Here is a 17,577-nt window from a genome sequence, read left to right on the forward strand (position 1 = left end):
TGCACCAAGGAGGAACTTCGGAACAGGAGTGTGGTGTTTGGTCCTTCCAGCCTGTTCCGCAACTCAATGAGATCATGGCTGATTCGTGACCGAACTCCCTGCACCCGCCTTATTCCCATATCTCTTAATACATTTGGTGAACAAAAATCTATAAATCACGGGGATAAAATTAACAATTGAGCTCGCATCATTTGCCGTTTGTGGAAGAGAGTTCCAAACTTCTACCTCCCTTTGCTTGTCGAAGTGTGTCCTAACTTCACTCCTGAAAAGTCCTGACTCTAATGTTGAGGCTATGCCCCCAAGTCATAGACACACCAAGGAGCGGAAATAATTTCTATGTAACGACCCCATCAGTTCCTCTTAATATCTTGATAATTTCGATCACATCAGCCCTTAATCTACTAAATTTCAAGGAATACAACCATAGTTTGTGTAATCTCGCCTCGTAATTTAACGCTTCGAGTCCAGGTATCATTCTCGTAAATCTACACTGCACTCCCTCCAAGGACAGTATATCCTTCCTAAGGTGGGGTGTCCAGAACTGCACACAGTACTCCAGGTGTGGTCCAACCAGAGCTTTGTGTAGCTGTAGAATAATGTCTATTCCCTTGTTTTCTCCTCATCTAAATATATAGGCCACCATTCCATTTGCCGTTTTGACTATTTCCTGTACCTGTCCATGACATGTTATTGATCTGTGTACAGGGACACCGAAGTTTCTTTGGAACTCCACAGTTTCGAATTTTTCACTTTTTGTAAAGTATCTGGTCTATCTTTGTGAGGTCCAAAGTGGATGGCCTCACACTTGCCAAAATTGAAATCCATTTGCACGGTTTTGGCCATTCATTTATTATATTGATGTCTCACTGGAATGTTATAATTTCATCGACACTGCTTGCAACGCTGACCATTTTGGGACCATTGGCAAACTTCGATATGTCGTTCTCTAACCCGTCACCTAATATCAATGAGACCGCCTGAACTGGGGGAAATTCACATTCAGCATCAATCTCTTCATCATCTTGAGACATTTTATTTAATTTACACGTGTTGCGCCTTGGGAACTCCATCACTCTGTCCTCTGGAGCTCAAACATGCTCTGCATGTAATTCAATCCTACCAACAGCAATACTGAAAAGATGTCAGAAGCCAATGGGTGCCTTTTCACACAAAGTAGTGAGACAGCAAGACTCAGCCGGGATTTGAACCCGGAACTTCTCGGATATTAATCAACAAAAGCCCCAAAGCGAGAATCATACATCCAGATCAACGAAGCGCTGTTACTTGTTTCGTGTATCCAGTGTGAAGTTTCGCTGTCTTTCCAAAGCCGATCGGCCATCCTTTCAGACCTCTTCTGTCCATCCAATCTCGTTTTCTATTCCTGTGTGTAGTAATATCAAGTTGTACACGAACAATTTCCTGTCACCAATATTCGTTTCCCTTTACTAAATTGGTTTCGACTGCACGACTTGTATTATCAAGTAAGACGTTTCAGAATTAGTTCTCTGAAGCTACATTGCTTTGGAGGTTACTGAGAGGTGTAGCTGAAAAGAGGGACCTTGGAGTGCATGTCCACAGATCCCTGAATGTAAGAGGACAGGTAGTTAAGTTGGTTAAATAGGCATACTGGATACTTTCCTTTGTTACCCGAGGCATGGAATGCTCGAGCAGGGAGGTTATTCTAGAATTGAATAAAGCACTAGTTAGGCCACAGCTGGAGTATAGCGTATAGTTCTGGTCACCACATTACAGGAAAGATGTGATTGCACTAGAGAGGTTTCATAGGAGACTACGACGATGTTGCGAGGACTGGAGAAGTTTAGCTGTGTGGATAGATTGGATAGGCTGGGGTTGTTTTCTCTGGAACCGACGAGGTGCATAAAATTATGACGGGCCTCAATAGAGTGGAAAGGAAGGACCTGTTTCACTTAGCAGAGAGTTCAATAAAAAGGGGGCAGAGATTTAAGGTAATTGGCAGATGGATTAGAGTGGAGCTGAGGGGAATTTCTTTCCACCCAGCTGGTGGTGGGGGTCTGGAACTCACTGCCTGAGAGGGTGGGAGAAGCAGAAACCCTCATCGGGTTTAAAAAGCACTACAATATGCACTTGAAGAGCCGTTACCTTCAAGACGATAGACCAAACACTGGGAAGTCGAGTGATGCTGGATACCTCTTTCCGGCAGGTACAGACACGATGGGCCGAATGGCCTCCGTTGGGGTAAATTTTAATGATTCTATGATTCTATGATATGATTGCAGTCTGTCTCGGCATGGTGATAACATACACTCTATCTTAAGAATTCTTTAATCAAATTTATGATTTGTTTCACTGTGAGAGCGACGAGACATAAATGTTTAGACATTGGCTGCAGCAGCTGGGTTGCACCTTTACTTTTCCGACCGTCTCAATCTTTCTTTAACCTTCTCTGCTGGTGTTGTAGGTTCGATCAGCAATCGCCGTTCAAGGAAGCCTGAGAAGTCCATCAGGGGACAACACGAGAGACAGAGACAGGGAGAGATAGAGAAATGCAAGCAAAGAAATTAAAGATTACAAATAGAATCATACGATCATAAAGTGGTTACAGTACAGAAGGAGGCTAATCGTTCCATCGAGTCCGTGCCGGCTCATTGTAAAAGCAATCCAGTTGGTCCCATTCCCCGCTCTATCCCGGTAGCCCTGCATTTTTATCCCTTCAAGTACTTATCCAATTCCTTTTTGAATGCCACCATTGAATCTGCCTCCACCATCCTTTCAATCAGCGCATTCCAGATTATAACTACTCGCCGGGTAAAGAAGTGTTTACTTATGTCGCCTTTGGTTCTTTTGCCAATCATCTCAAATCTGTGTCCTCTGGTTCTCGACCCTTCCGCCAATGAGAATAGTTTCTCTTCATTTACTTTGTCCAAACCCTTCATGATTTTGAACACTTCTATCAAATCTCCTCTTAACGTTCTCTGCTCTAAGCAGAACAACCCCAGCACGGGGTAAATGCGATCAATCAACTTCAGTTCATTTATTTGAGCATTAAACAGCTCTTTAAACATTACTGTGACATTATGGTAGCGTGGCCTCGTGGTCGAAGGTGTTCCATCAAATTTCTATGGAGGCGTGGGTTTGAATCCCACTGCTGTTAGAATTTCTGCCAATGTTTATTTTGATCTGTTCTCAGAAAACCAGATTGTGGTGCGATGGAGCAGAGGATGTGAAAAAAGCTGAAAGTGAAATCGTAGATATTATTTTCATCACGAGGACAGGACACGTTTCCACAGGTAAGGGCCTCTCACCATAATATTCTTTCCAGCAGAGTGGGACAGGTGATCAGAGTGACCTGGCTCCAGCGGCGCAATCAGTCAGTGCGCGGTCCTTATATGACCGTACAGGGTCGGGAAACACCGAGGTTGTTAGTCGAGTCTCACCTACATCAACCAGTCCTTTTCCTTGTGAACATTTCGACCGGAGTTGAAGGTTCAATTGGTGTGTTCCAAAATGCATCTGCTTATTTGAATGGCCATGTGGTTCCTCCCGTCTACGCTGTTGCAATAACAGATGAGATGTTTAGTGTTATTATTTTACAGGAGGTGGACTGCGGAATCGGCGCCACAAACTATGATTTTGATCCAAAGACAAATTGTGGGATTTAGCTTGAGCTTTAAACCAGCTGGTGAGACCGCTCAGACATGATACTTTCCATCTTGTGATCTTCAGGAGCTACTTTTACAGGAATAGAATTAATGCAAGCAAGAATTCTACCCCTGAAGCACCAATGCTCGCACGGCAGCAGGATGCATGTGTCCCGTTAGAAATCTGTCTGAAGGAACATGCAGTCTGACAGAGCTAGAAGTCCAGGAGATTGACTTTTAGCAGTGAACAGATGATGAGCCTCCTACTTGAGAGTGTTTCGCCAATCCAGCTCAGAGTGGATTAAGCATTATAAATTCCGGTGGGACTGGAGCCACTTGTATAAGAGGAAGTGGAGGGGGTTATTTCACTTCCTTGACGAACATTAATGAAGCTGTTGCGGTTTTGCTGCAAAATTTTACATTCCAGCACCGAAATCGCTAGTTTTAACAGCGGGTCAAGATCAAAAGGCGTGGGGAAAATGAGGGCTCGTCCGGGATCTCTCGCATATTTCAATCAGCAAACCCGAATCGAGAATAAGACACCTAGACCAACGTGCCTGCTGAAAAAAATAGCACCAAGTAGCGATACGTGAGGGAGAGTTTCTGAGTATCAGCGCCCACTTTCCCCAAATCTCCCTTCAAGTCCAGTGAATATAAATGTGTCCGTACATGAGTGAAAAGTTATAAAGCTCATTTCTTCTGTGTTAGATTTTGTTCAGCGTTCCCGATGCTGTTATAGGTGATTGCGGACAGTTAATGAGTTAACGCGTGTGAGGGTGCGATACTCCGGTGTAGCGGTGCAGATACTCGGATTTAAAGCTGCAGATACTCGGATGTAAGGATTTGTTGCCGCGACTGAAATGCGGCTTAGAACTGGTGTTATTGTCCGAGGCAGCGCTGCAGGATCCTTTAATGATCTCTCACAAATCAACTGAAACCCTTCGGAATGTGAAGACAATTTTGCGTTTCCAAAATAAAAGGGATTGATATTCATTGTGGAAACAGTCTGGTGTCGCTCACTGCAGAAATATCCATGTCAGAGTGAAGCGGCTCTCCTGCAACCTTCGGACCTTGTCTGCCAAGAAGAATTCTGATTTCCGTGAATCCAATCACAGGTTAAATGGAGGAATATCGGCCGCACTCAGCTGGGCATCGAAACCGGGCATTTCTTTTTCAGCCAAAGCACACATTGGAAACGAGGAAATGCGAGACCATGAGCCTTAAGATGAAAGTTTCCCTACCGTTTCTGGGTGGGTTCTGACCTACTAAGTTTTATGTTAAAAGCCGAACGCGCTAACCTATTGCGCCACAGCGAAGCAATGCGTTTGCTATTGAACCACTAATTCAAAGAGCTAAAAATTCAGGTTGCGGCGATCAATTTAACATCTCTCCACGATCAGTTTACTTGTCCAAAATAAAGGTGTGCAGCTTGCACCAGTGAAAATCTGTGTTGTATTATTTCTGAACATTAAACTCACCTTGCCATTAAACACTTGTGTGTTGGAAGACTTAATCCCCTCGTGGTAGAGACGATTGATCTTTCGAGCTGTGATTCGCCATTCTTCATTCTCTCCCAATAATATTCGGGTTTGCTGAAAATGTGATACGTTGAAATGAGCAGGTCCAACGAGCAGGTCTCTGACAATACACGGTGTCTACAAAGTTGTCTCTTGCACTTACATTTAGGCGGGCGGCAGTTTTCGCTCTTAAATCAGTAACTATAATGTTAAGAAAAAAAGAGGCCGAGAAATACTCGATTTCAGCGCGGTGACACTGGGCCAGAGTAAAGTTCAGTTTATATGATTGCCGAGTGGCGAGAGGGTGGATTTGGAACTCCTGTGCGGCTGCACTGCGAGTTCTCCAGATCTGCTTGGAGCGATATTCACTTCAATTCGTCACTGACAGGGACAATTTGATTCCACGTTTCTTTTCTCTGGTGATTGGTGAGATTTCAGAAGTTGAAAACGACCCGTGCTTACCCCAACCTCGCCAATTACACGCTGTCAGATACAAGGCGGTCACACTCTGGTTCATTGAGATGAAAACCGAGTGCGATTTCAAGGTAAAATGCAAAGGCGAACAAAACTCATTCAAAGAAAGTGCAGGTCATTGAGATGCCTTTAAAGTCCAGATTGTTTGCACTGAAATTGTTCCCGAAGCGTTTGAGCTTCACGTGGAGAGATTTGGGGACTTCTTTTCCCTCTTTGCAAAAGTGCCATCCGCAGTTGAAGATCAAAAGTCCAGGGCAGAATGAGACGCCTTCCTGAAATTTGGGAACTAGTGAAGCAGACTTTAGAGCAAGGTTCTGTTTATTGAGAAAAAGCAGATGAATCATTCATTCCGGAACTATCCAGAATCCTATCAGCTTGAAAAGCAACTGCTACCCCGGTGTGATTTGAACACGCAGCCTTCTGGTGGAGCAGTGAGTAATGTGGATAGAAGGAGGAAGTTGAAAAGTGGGAATTGATAAATTCAGTGATTGGGCAAAACTGCGGCAAATAGAGTTCAATGTGGGGGAGAGCGAGGTCATCCACTTTAAATGTAAGAAAGATTAACCACAGTATTTTCTAAATGGTGAGAAGCTCGGAACTGTGGAGGAGCAGAGAGATTTTGGGGGCCATGTACAGAAATCATTTCAAACTAGTATAGGTACAAAAAAGATTGAAAACTGTGTGGGCTGAGAAGGGGCTTTGTTTTGGGTTTTCGTAACTTTTAAAATCCAAGCTTTACAAACAGGTCCACGGATCAATTCACGGGATCAGTTTTTTGAATAACATCCATTGTAACTTTACCCCTGGGCCGGAGAAACACGTCTTTTTTGTTATTTGTCTTTGTCCGGTTTGCAGATAAACGTTTAACTCGCGGCCTGTTCCCATTAATGATCATCAGCAGCAACAGACAGACAGAGAGGGTCTGACCGCCAAGAGATGTGGAAAAGGGATCAGTTTAGGACAAATGCATCAAATCAAGTAGTCACCCGGCACCGAGAGAGACAAAACCAAGAGAAAAAGGCAAAAGGTAACAGAGAAATAAAAACCAAATACAGACGATAGAAATATTTCCCATCCTTGATGTCTCTCTGTTCCAGCCCCAATCCTTCAGTGGCGGGAATAAAATTTCACTGTAAATAAATGTGAGAATTGACCCAAAGAAGAAGAAATTAAACAATCAAAAACTGCCAAACACTGGAGTGAATCAAAGACCTTTAAATTTTCAGTCCAATGCAACTCCGAATGAGATGAGATATTTGGACACCAAAGCAAATGCAACTTTTCGCCATTGTCTTGCAAGAAAATATAACCCCCGCGAGGCCTTGCCGCTCCTGTTCATTACCGCACTTCATATGTAAACATCGCACTCATATATATACACACACAGTTCATATATAAGCATCACGCTCATATATACACACCCACAGTTCATATATAAACATCGCACTCATATATACACACCTACTGTTCATATATGAACATCGTACCCATATATACACCCACAGTTCATATATAAACGTCGCACCCATATATACACTCGCACAGTTCAAAAATAAACATCGCACCCATATATACACTCCCACAGTTTATGAAACACCAGCGCACTAAAACTTACACACTGAGTTTATGGGAGGGAGATCGGTTCCCACCGCCGCTAGAGCTCTAGAAGTGGCAGAGGCGGAAGCAGCAGGAGCCGAACAACCTCTGGATCTCATCGTTAACACAGGCAGGTAGATCCACCTGTGACATTGCATCGCACTTGTGTATGAGGGAGGGGAATGGGTTCTGAGAAGGAATCAGGGAGTCTAATGCCTTCTTAGTGGCGATCCGGTGGGGCAATGGGAACTCAGAGAGCGAAAGGGAGTGTCATAAGGTATTAGAGAGTGTAAGGCGATCTCAGAGAGGGGAAGGGACTGTCAGAGGGTATCAGAGAATCTAAGGGGATCTCAGAAAGGGCAAGGGAGTGTCAGAGGGTATCAGAGAGTGTAAGAAGGCTCAGGGCGTCTAAGTGGATAAGGGGCATTTAGCGGGTATCAGAGAACAGATAAGGGCGTGAAAAGGTTCAAACAGGATAATGGATTCTCTGAGGACATCGGAAAAGGTAAGGCGCTCAGGGAGAATCGAAGAGGGCAAGAGCGGTGGGGGGAGGGTTGCTCAGGAGGTATCAGCGAGGCGAATTGATCCAGAGTTGTCATCTTGTCAATATTACATTTTCTGACCTTCAACATTTTTAATAACAGCAAAAAATGAATCCGATTGAACCGATAATCTGTCGGTGTCCCATGTGGAGTGAACGAGAAAGTAGAATCGGGACGGAGTGGATATTTGGCAACGCTCACGGTTTCCTTTCACACAGCTCAGGGTTGTGTCTGGTAAGAATCTGGAGATCAGAGGTTGCACTTTGAAACTTTCATCACCCAGTGTGAAAATAAAACACAAATCGCTCAACGTGGGGTTCGAACGCACGATTCTGAGATTAAAAGTCGCATGCTCTACCGACTGAGCTAGCCGGACCGATTGCCAAAATTCTTCCCATCCTATTATTGCAGAGAGACAGCTGTTGGCTTTGCTGCAGGAGTTCTGTTCGTTCCACAATCTCAGGGTATCTGCTTCTGAACACCCGGTTTTTCATTCTGGAGTTAGTCTGATGTCTTTTACCATTCGTCCAGCCCCGTGCTGAGCAGTACAGTAACATCGGGACAAGAGAAGGCCATTCAGCCCCTTGAACCTGCTGCCCCACTCAATTAGATCATGAGTTGATCTGCAATTCATCTCTGTTTCTCCGCTTTGGACTCATATTCCTTGGTATCCGAATCGAAAAACGATCTATCAATATCAGACTTCAAATTATGAATTGAGCCACAATCCACATCCTTTGGGATGAGAGAGTTCCAACTTTCGGCCGTATTTTGTTTGCTAAAGTGTTTCCTGATTTCTTGCATGATCAGTCCAGCTCCAAATTCATTTTGGATTCGGCCAACAGAGAGCGAGAAAAAGGCCGTCTTAACCGGAGATTGATCCTTTAACGATCTCTCACAAATCAACTGAAATCAGTCGGAATGTGAATACCATTTCGCTTTTCCAAAATAAAGGGAGTGACATTCATTGTGGAAACAGTCTGATGTCGCTCACTGCAGAAATATCCATGTCATTGTGATTCAGTCTGAAGGAGCTCGCCTGCAACCTTCGAACCTTCTCTGTCAAGAAGTATTCCGACTTCGTTCAAGCCAATCTCGTTTTTTTTGGATATTTTTCAGATGCCTGTTATCCAACCGCAGAATAAATGGTGGAAAATCAGACGCACTCAGCTGGCAATGTTTGCGGTACATTTTCTGGTAGACAAGACACACATTCGAATCCAAAAAACGTGAGACAATGAATGTTAAGGTAAAAGGTTGCTTTAGCGTATTCTAGTGGGTTTGAACCACCAACCTTTTAGTTAGTCGCCGAACGCGCTAATCAATTGCGCCACAGAAACAGAGCTTGTAAATGTTCAAGGACGAATTCATCGAGCTGAAGCTTCAGGTTGCCGCGCTCAATGCAACAGCTTTCTTCCAATCAGTTTACTTTTCCAAAATAAAGGGTGTGCAGCTTGCACGAGTGAAAATCTGTGCTGTATCATTTCTGAAAATTAAACTCACCTTGCCATTAAACACCTGTATGTTGAAAGACTCAGTCCGCTCGTGGAAGAGAGGATTGATTTTTGAGCTGTGATTCGCCATTCTCTGTTCCAGTAATATGCAGGTTTGATGAAAATGAGATGAGATGAAATGAGCAGGACAAACCAGCAGGTCTGTGATACTACACGGTGTCTACAAAGTTGTCTCATGCACTTACAGTGAAGTGGACGACAATTTTCACTCTTAAACCAGTAATTATTATGTTAAGAAAAAATGTGGCCGTGAAAGACTCGATTTCAGCGCGGTGACACGGGCCAGAGTAAAGTTCAGTTCATGCGATTGCCGAGTGGCGAGAGGGTGGATTTGTAACTCCTGTGCGGCTGCGCTGCGCATTGTCCAGATCTGTTTGGAGCGATATTCCCTTCAATTCATCACTTACAGGGACAGTTTGATTCCAAGTTTCTTTTTCCCGGTGCTTGGTGAGATTTCAGAAATAAACGCGACCCGTGCTTAACCCAAACTCGTCACGAACACGTTGACCGATACAAGGCGGCCACACTCTCCACTTCAGTGAGATGAAAGCCGACAGCGATTTCACGTCGATTCCAATGGCGAAAAAAAGTAATTCAATGAAAGTGCAGGTCATTGAGGTGCCTTTAAATTCCTGATTGTTTACACAGAACTTCTTCCCAAAGCGTTTGAGATACACGTGGGGCGATTTGGGGACTTCTTCTCCCTCTTTGCAAAAGTTTCATCCGCAGCACAAGATCAAAAGTCGAGGGCAAAATGAAACGATTTGCTCAAATTTGAGATCCAGAGAACTAGAATATAGAGCAAGGTTCTGTTTATTGAGAAAAAGCAGATGAAACATTCATTCCGGAACGATACAGAACCCTATCAGCTCTAAAGGCAACGGTTACCCCGTGTTTTGAACACGCAGCCTTCTGGTGACGCAGGAAGTCACGCAGATGGTAGCAGGAAATTGAAAAGTGGGAATTGATAGATTAAGTGTGTGGACAAAACTGTGGCAAATAGTGTTCAATGTGGGGGAGACCGAGGTCATACACTTTAAATCTAAGAAAGATAAATCAGAGTATTTTCTAAATGGTGAGAAACTCGGTGCTGTGGAGGAGCAGAGAGATTTAGGGGTCCAAGTACAGAAATCGCTGCAGGTCCAAAAATTAATTAAACAGCCTAATGTGCCGTTGGTACGGCCGGTTAACTCGTTTGCAAAGAGTATACTGTAACATAATGATCACGGACTCGATTCTTGTAATTTACTTTATTTATTTCGCGTTTTTGTAACTTTTGAAATCGAAGCTTTAAAAAGAAAATCAACAGAAAAATTCACGGGGACCGTTTTTGAATTACATCCGTTGTAACTTTGCCCCTGGGCAGGATAAACACGTCTTTCTTTTGATTTGTCTTTCTCCAATTTGCAGATAAACGTTTAACTCGCGGCCTGTTCCCATTAATGATCATCAGCAGCAACAGACAGACAGAGCGGGTCTGACCGCCCCGAGATGTGGAAAATGGAACAGTTTCGGACAAATCAAATAGTCACCTGGCACCGAGAGAGACAAAACCAAGAGAAAAAGGCAGAAGGTAACAGTGAAATAACAGCCAAATACAAACGATATCAATAATTCCCATCCTTGATGTCTCTCTGTTCAATCCTCAATCCTTCAGTGGCGGGAATTAAATTTCACTGCAAATAAATCCGAGAATCGAAGCAAGGAAGAAGAAAGTAAACAAACAAAAACTGCCGAAACTCGGGATTGAACCAAGGACCATTCAGATCTTCAGTCTAACGCTCTCCCAACTGAGCTATTTCGGCTCTGTACCCAACGATTACTTTGTGTTATTGTCGTGGAAGAAAATATAACCCCAGGAGGAATTGCCCCTCCTGTTCATTCCACAATTCATATACAAACATCGTACTCGAAGAGATACACCCACAGTTCATATATAAACATTGTTGTCACTTGTAAACTACCAAAGTTTATAAATCAACAGCGCACTCATACATCCACACCCAGTTTGTGGGAGGACGATCGGTACCGACCGCCGATAGAGCTCTCAGAGGCGGAAGCAGCAGCGACCGATCAAACTCTTGATCTCATCCTCAACACAGACCGGTAGATCCACCTGTGAAGTTACACCGCACTTTGATAGCAGGGACGGTATTTGCTTCTGAGAAGGCCTCAGGGCGTCTAATCGCTGCTTAGTGGCGATCCATTGTGGCAAGGGCATCTCAGAGAGGGGAAGGTACTATCAGAGGGCATCAGAGAGTGTAAGGGGGCTCAAAGAGGAGAGCGGGAAGTCAGATGGCATCAGAGAGTGTATTAAGATTTGAGAGAGGGGAAGGACTGCCGAGGATGGGAGAGTGAAAGGCGGCTCAGGGCGCATCTGTGTAAGGGGCAATCAATCGGTATCAGAGCAGGTGAATGGCGCTGACAAGGTTCAAAGTGAATCATGGACTCTCTGAGGGTATCGGAGAAGGTAGGAGACAGAGCGTATCAGCGATGATAAGGAGCACAGGGAGAATCAAATGGGGTAAGGGGGGATCAGGAGGTATCAGAGAGGCGAATTGTTCCAGCGTTGGCATCTCCTAAATATTACATTTTCTGAACTTCAACATTTTTAATAACAACAAAAAGTGAATCCAATTGAACCGATAACCTGTCCGTGTCCCATGTGGAGGGAACGAGAAGGTAGAATCGATCGGGAGTGGATATTTGGCAACGCTCACGGTTTCCTTTCACACAGCTCAGGGTTGTGCCTGTTTCGAATCTGGACACAAGAGGTTGCACTTTAAAAATTTTATCACCGAGTGTGAAAAGTAGAACACAAATCGCCCAACGTGGGGCTCGAACCCACGACCCTGAGATTAAGAGTCTCATGCTCTACCGACTGAGCCAGCCGGGCCGACTGCTCAAATTCTTCCCATCTTATCATTGCAGAGAGACAACTGTTGGCTTTGCTGCAGGAGTTCAGTTCGTTCCACAATCTCAGGGTATCGACTTCTGAACACCGTTTTTTTCATTCTGGAGTTAGTCTGATGTCTTTTACCATTCGTCCAGCTCCGCGCTGAGCAGTATCGGAACATCGGGACAAGAGAAGGCCATTCAGCCCCTCGAACCTGCTGCCCCATTCAATTGGATCATGAGTTGATCTGCAATTCATCTCTGTTTCTCCGTCTTGGACTCATATTCCTTGGGACCCGAATCGAAAAACGATCTGTCAATATCAGACTTCAAATTATGAATTGAACCACAATCCACATCCTTTGGGATGAGAGAGTTCCAGCTTTCGGCCGTATTTTGTTTGCTAAAGTGATTCCTGATTTCTTGCATGATTCGTCCAGCTCCAATTTCATTTTGGATTCGGCCAACAGAGAGAGAGAAAAAGGCCGTCTTCACCGGAGATTGATCCTTTAGCGATCTCTCACAAATCAACTGAAACCAGTCGGAATGTGAATACCATTTCACTTTTCCAAAATAAAGGGAGTGACATTCATTGTGGAAACAGTCTGATGTCGCTCACTGCAGAAATATCCATGTCAGTGTGAAGGAGCTCGCTTGCAACCTTCGAACCTTCTCTGTCAAGAAGTATTCCGACTTCGTTCAAGCCAACCTCGTTTTTTTGGATATTTTTCATATGCCTGTTATCCAACCGCAGAATAAATGGTGGAAAATCAGACGCACTCAGCTGGCAATGCTTGCGGTACATTTTCTGGCAGACAAGACACACATTCGAACCCAAGAATTTGCGAGACAATGAATGTTAAGGTAAAAGGTTGCCTTCGTGTCCTCTAACGACCAACTTTTCAGTTCGCAGCGAAACGCGCTAACCAATTGCGCCACAGAAACAGAACTTGCAAATGTTCAAGGACTAATTCATCGAGCTGAAGCTTCAGGTTGCCGCACTCAATGTAACAGCTTTCTTCCAATCAGTTTACTTTTCCAAAATAAAATGTGTGCAGCTTGCACGAGTCAAAATCTGTGCTGTATTATTTCTGAAAATTAAACTCACCTTGCCATTAAACACCTGTATGTTGAAAGACTCAGTCCGCTCGTGGAAGAGAGGATTGATTTTTGAGCTGTGATTCGCCATTCTCTGTTCCAGTAATATTCAGGTTTGCGGAAAATGAGATGAGATGAAATGAGCAGCACAAACCAGCAGGTCTGTGACACTACACGGTGTCTACAAAGTTGTCTCTTGCACTTACAGTGAAGTGGACGACAATTTTCACTCTTAAACCAGTAATTATTATGTTAAGAAAAAATGTGGCCGTGAAAGACTCGATTTCAGCGCGGTGACACGGGCCAGAGTAAAGTTCAGTTCATGCGATTGCCGAGTGGCAAGAGGGTGGATTTGTAACTCCTGTGCGTCTGCGCTGCACATTGTCCAGATCTGTTTGGAGCGATATTCCCTTCAATTCATCACTTACAGGGACAGTTTGATGCTAAGTTTCTTTTCCCCGGTGCTTGGTGAGATTTCAGAAATAAACGCGACCCGTGCTTAACCCAAACTCGTCACTAACACGTTGACCGATACAAGGCGGCCACACTCTGCACTTCAGTGAGATGAAAGCCGACAGCGATTTCTCGTCGATTCCAATGGCGAAAAAAAGTCATTCAATGAAAGTGCAGGTCATTGAGGTGCTTTTAAATTCCTGATTGTTTACACAGAACTTCTTCCCAAAGCGTTTGAGATACACGTGGGGCGATTTGGGGACTTCTTCTCCCTCTTTGCAAAAGTTTCATCCGCAGCACAAGATCAAAAGTCGAGGGTAAAATGAAACGATTTGCTCAAATTTGAGATCCAGAGAACCAGAATATAGAGCAAGGTTCTGTTTATTTAGAAAAAGCAGATGAAAAATTCATTCCGGAACGATACAGAACCCTATCAGCTCTAAAGGCAACGGTTACCCCGTGTTTTGAACACGCAGCCTTCTGGTGACGCAGGAAGAAACGCAGTTGGTCGCAGGAAATTGAAAAGTGGAATTGATGGATTAAGTGTGTGGACAAAACTGTGGCAAATAGTGTTCAATGTGGGGAAGACCGAGGTCATACACTTTAAATCTAAGAAAGATAAATCAGAGTATTTTCTAAATGGTGAGAAACTCGGTGCTGTGGAGGAGCAGAGAGATTTCGGGGTCAAAGTACAGAAATCGCTGCAGATGCAAAAATTAATTAAACAGCCTAATGTGCCGTTGGTACGGCCGGTTAACTCGTTTGCAAAGAGTATACTGTAACATAATGATCACGGATTCGATTCTTGTAATTTACTTTATTTATTTCGCGTTTTTGTAACTTTTGAAATCGAAGCTTTAAAAAGAAAATCAACAGAAAAATTCACGGGGACCGTTTGTGAATTACATCCGTTGTTACTTTGCCCCTGGGCAGGATAAACACGTCTTTCTTTTGATTTGTCTTTCTCCAATTTGCAGATAAACGTTTAACTCGCGGCCTGTTCCCATTAATGATCATCAGCAGCAACAGACAGACAGAGCGGGTCTGACCGCCCCGAGATGTGGAAAATGGAACAGTTTCGGACAAATCAAATAGTCACCTGGCACCGAGAGAGACAAAACCAAGAGAAAAAGGCAGAAGGTAACATTGAAATATCAGCCAAATGCAAACGATATAAATAATTCCCATCCTTGATGTCTCTCTATTCAATCCCCAATCCTTCAGTGGCGGGAATTAAATTTCACTGCAAATAAATCCGAGAATCGAAGCAAGGAAGAAGAAAGTAAACAAACAAAAACTGCCGAAACTCGGGATTGAACCAAGGACCTTCAGATCTTCAGTCTAACGCTCTCCCAACTGAGCTATTTCGGCTCTGTACCCAACGATTACTTTGTGTTATTGTCGTGGAAGAAAATATAACCCCAGGAGGAATTGCCCCTCCTGTTCATTCCACAATTCATACATAAACATCGTACTCGTAGAGATACACCCACAGTTCATATATAAACATCGTTGTCATACGTAAACTACCAAAGTTTATAAATCAACAGCGCACTCAAACATCCACACCCAGTTTGTGGGAGGAAGATCGGTACCGACCGCCGATAGAGCTCTCAGAGGCGGAAGCAGCAGCGACCGATCAAACTCTTGATCTCATCCTTAACACAGACCGGTAGATCCACCTGTGAAGTTACACCGCACTTTGATAGCAGGGACGGTAATTGCTTCTGAGAAAGCCTCAGGGCGTCCAATCGCTTCTTAGTGGCGATCCATTGTGGCAAGGGCATCTCAGAGAGGGGAAGGTACTATCAGAGGGCATCAGAGAGTGTAAGGGGGCTCAAAGAGGAGAGCGGGCAGTCAGATGGCATCAGAGAGTGTTTTAAGATCTGAGAGAGGGGAAGGACTGCCGAGTATGGGAGAGTGTAAGGCGGCTCAGGGCGCATCTGTGTAAGGCGGCAAGCAATAGGTATCAGAGCAGGTGAATGGCGCTGACAAGGTTCAAAGTGAATCATGGACTCCAAGTAATAGACTGTGGGATAGGAGGCAGAGAGTCGTGGTGAACGGATGTTTTTCTGACGGGGGAGAAATATGCAGTGGAATCCCCCAGGGGTCGGTATTAGGACTATTGCTTTTCTTGTTGTATATAAATGTCTTGGATGTGGGAATAGGGAATACAATTTCGAAGTTTGCGGATGATACAGAACTTGGCAACGTAGTAAATAGTGAGCATGATAACAGCAGACTTCAGGAGGACATGGACAGACTGGTGAAATGGGCGGTCACGTGACAGATTTAACGCCGATCAGTGTGAAGTGATGCACTTTTAGAAGAAGAACATGGAGAGGCAGTATAATCTAAATGGAACAATTTATGGGGGGTTCCAAGAGCAGAGGGACCTGGGGGTTCATATTCAGAAAACAGGGCAAGTTGATAAGGCGGTTAAGAAAGCATATGGGATACTTCGCTTTGTAAATAGGGGCATTGAATACAAAAAAATGGAAATCATACTAATCCTTACAAATCAGTGTTTAGGTCTCATCTGGAGTATATTGTACAGATCTGGGCACCACACTTTAGGATGAAAAGGGATTGAAGAGGATTCAGAGCAGGTTGACCTGGATGATACCAGGGATGAGGGACTTCAGTTATTTGGAGAGATTGGAGAAGCTGGGATTGTTCTCCTTACAGCAGAGATGGTTAACGGGAGACCGAATAAAGGTGTTCAAAATAATGAGGGGTTTTGAAAGAGCAAGTAGGGAGAAATTGTTTCCTCTGGCATGTGGGTCGGTAACCAGAGATCATAGATTTAAAATAATTGGGAAAATAACTCGAGGGGAATTGAGGAGAATTTTTTTCACACAGAGGGTTGTTAAGATCAGGAACGCACTTCCTGAAAGGATGGTGGAAGCCGATTCCATGGGATCATTCAAAAGGCAATTGGACATAATTGAAGAGGACTAATTTGCAGTGTTATGGGGAAAAATCTGGGGTATGGGTCTAATTTGGACAGGTCTTCGAAAAAGCCGACACTGGCACGACGGCCGAATGGCCTCCTTCTGTGCTGTAAGATTCTATGATCCGATGATTACCTTCTGAATCATTACAATTGAAGCTATTCAGTGTTGAGCAACGAAGAAAATTATAACCGTGATATTCTGCTTCTCCATTCCCTTATGAATATCGCAGATTATACTGTCCAGGCGGGGGTGGGTCTGAATGGGGGATAGAGTGCGGAGCTTGGAATGGAAGCCCAGCAGAATGAACTTGGTCTCATCAGTTTTTGTTATTTTTCCGACCAGTTTCCCGAAGCAGGCGGTGAACCTTTTTCTCGAGAGAGGATCGTCATTTCAGTTCAGAAGGAAAAAGGTATCAAGAAAATCGGGTAAAACGCACACAGAATGATCCGGGACTTACAGCACATCCCTTTTGAACAGACAAAGACACGAAATGATCCGGACATAAATCATAATTATGGGACGTAAGTTTCTCTTACGTTGACCATAAGATTTACTCTTTTTACAATGACACCAATGTACACTCTGATATTTCGCGATCTCACAATCTCACAATCTCAACACCTTCCTGGAAACAATGCAAAACCCTCCGTCTGCCGTTTCGAGAAGGATGGGACTTTCACCAGACCTTCTGGGTGGACTGAATGGGAGAAACAAAACTTAAACGCAATAACGACGAGGATGGGATTCGAACCCACGCGTGCAGAGCACAACAGATTAGCAGTCCATCGCCTTAACCTCTCGGCCACCTCGTCGCATGCAGAAATATGCGAAACCCCCTTTATTCAAAATTAAAATTCTGGCTATGTTGCCAATCTGAAATAAAAACTGTAAATGTGTTTTTCCTCAGCAGG

At 44.1% G+C, this 17,577-nt stretch overlaps 4 non-coding genes across 4 annotated transcripts; all 4 read right to left on the minus strand.

Annotated features, from left to right (window-relative positions):
* Nucleotides 1-10,994: 10,994 nt before the first annotated feature.
* On the minus strand, nucleotides 10,995-11,068 carry trnaf-gaa (transfer RNA phenylalanine (anticodon GAA)). The gene has a single exon. It is a non-coding gene; the product is annotated as a tRNA-Phe (tRNA).
* Nucleotides 11,069-12,086: 1,018 nt separating this feature from the next.
* trnak-cuu (transfer RNA lysine (anticodon CUU)) lies at nucleotides 12,087-12,159 on the minus strand. Its single transcript has one exon. It is a non-coding gene; the product is annotated as a tRNA-Lys (tRNA).
* A 2,848-nt stretch (nucleotides 12,160-15,007) lies between these two features.
* Nucleotides 15,008-15,080, minus strand: trnaf-gaa (transfer RNA phenylalanine (anticodon GAA)). Its single transcript has one exon. It is a non-coding gene; the product is annotated as a tRNA-Phe (tRNA).
* A 2,316-nt stretch (nucleotides 15,081-17,396) lies between these two features.
* Nucleotides 17,397-17,478, minus strand: trnas-gcu (transfer RNA serine (anticodon GCU)). The gene has a single exon. It is a non-coding gene; the product is annotated as a tRNA-Ser (tRNA).
* Nucleotides 17,479-17,577: the final 99 nt, after the last annotated feature.

This window comes from Heptranchias perlo, unplaced genomic scaffold (genome assembly GCF_035084215.1).
Source record: "Heptranchias perlo isolate sHepPer1 unplaced genomic scaffold, sHepPer1.hap1 HAP1_SCAFFOLD_73, whole genome shotgun sequence".
Classification (NCBI taxonomy): domain Eukaryota; kingdom Metazoa; phylum Chordata; class Chondrichthyes; order Hexanchiformes; family Hexanchidae; genus Heptranchias; species Heptranchias perlo.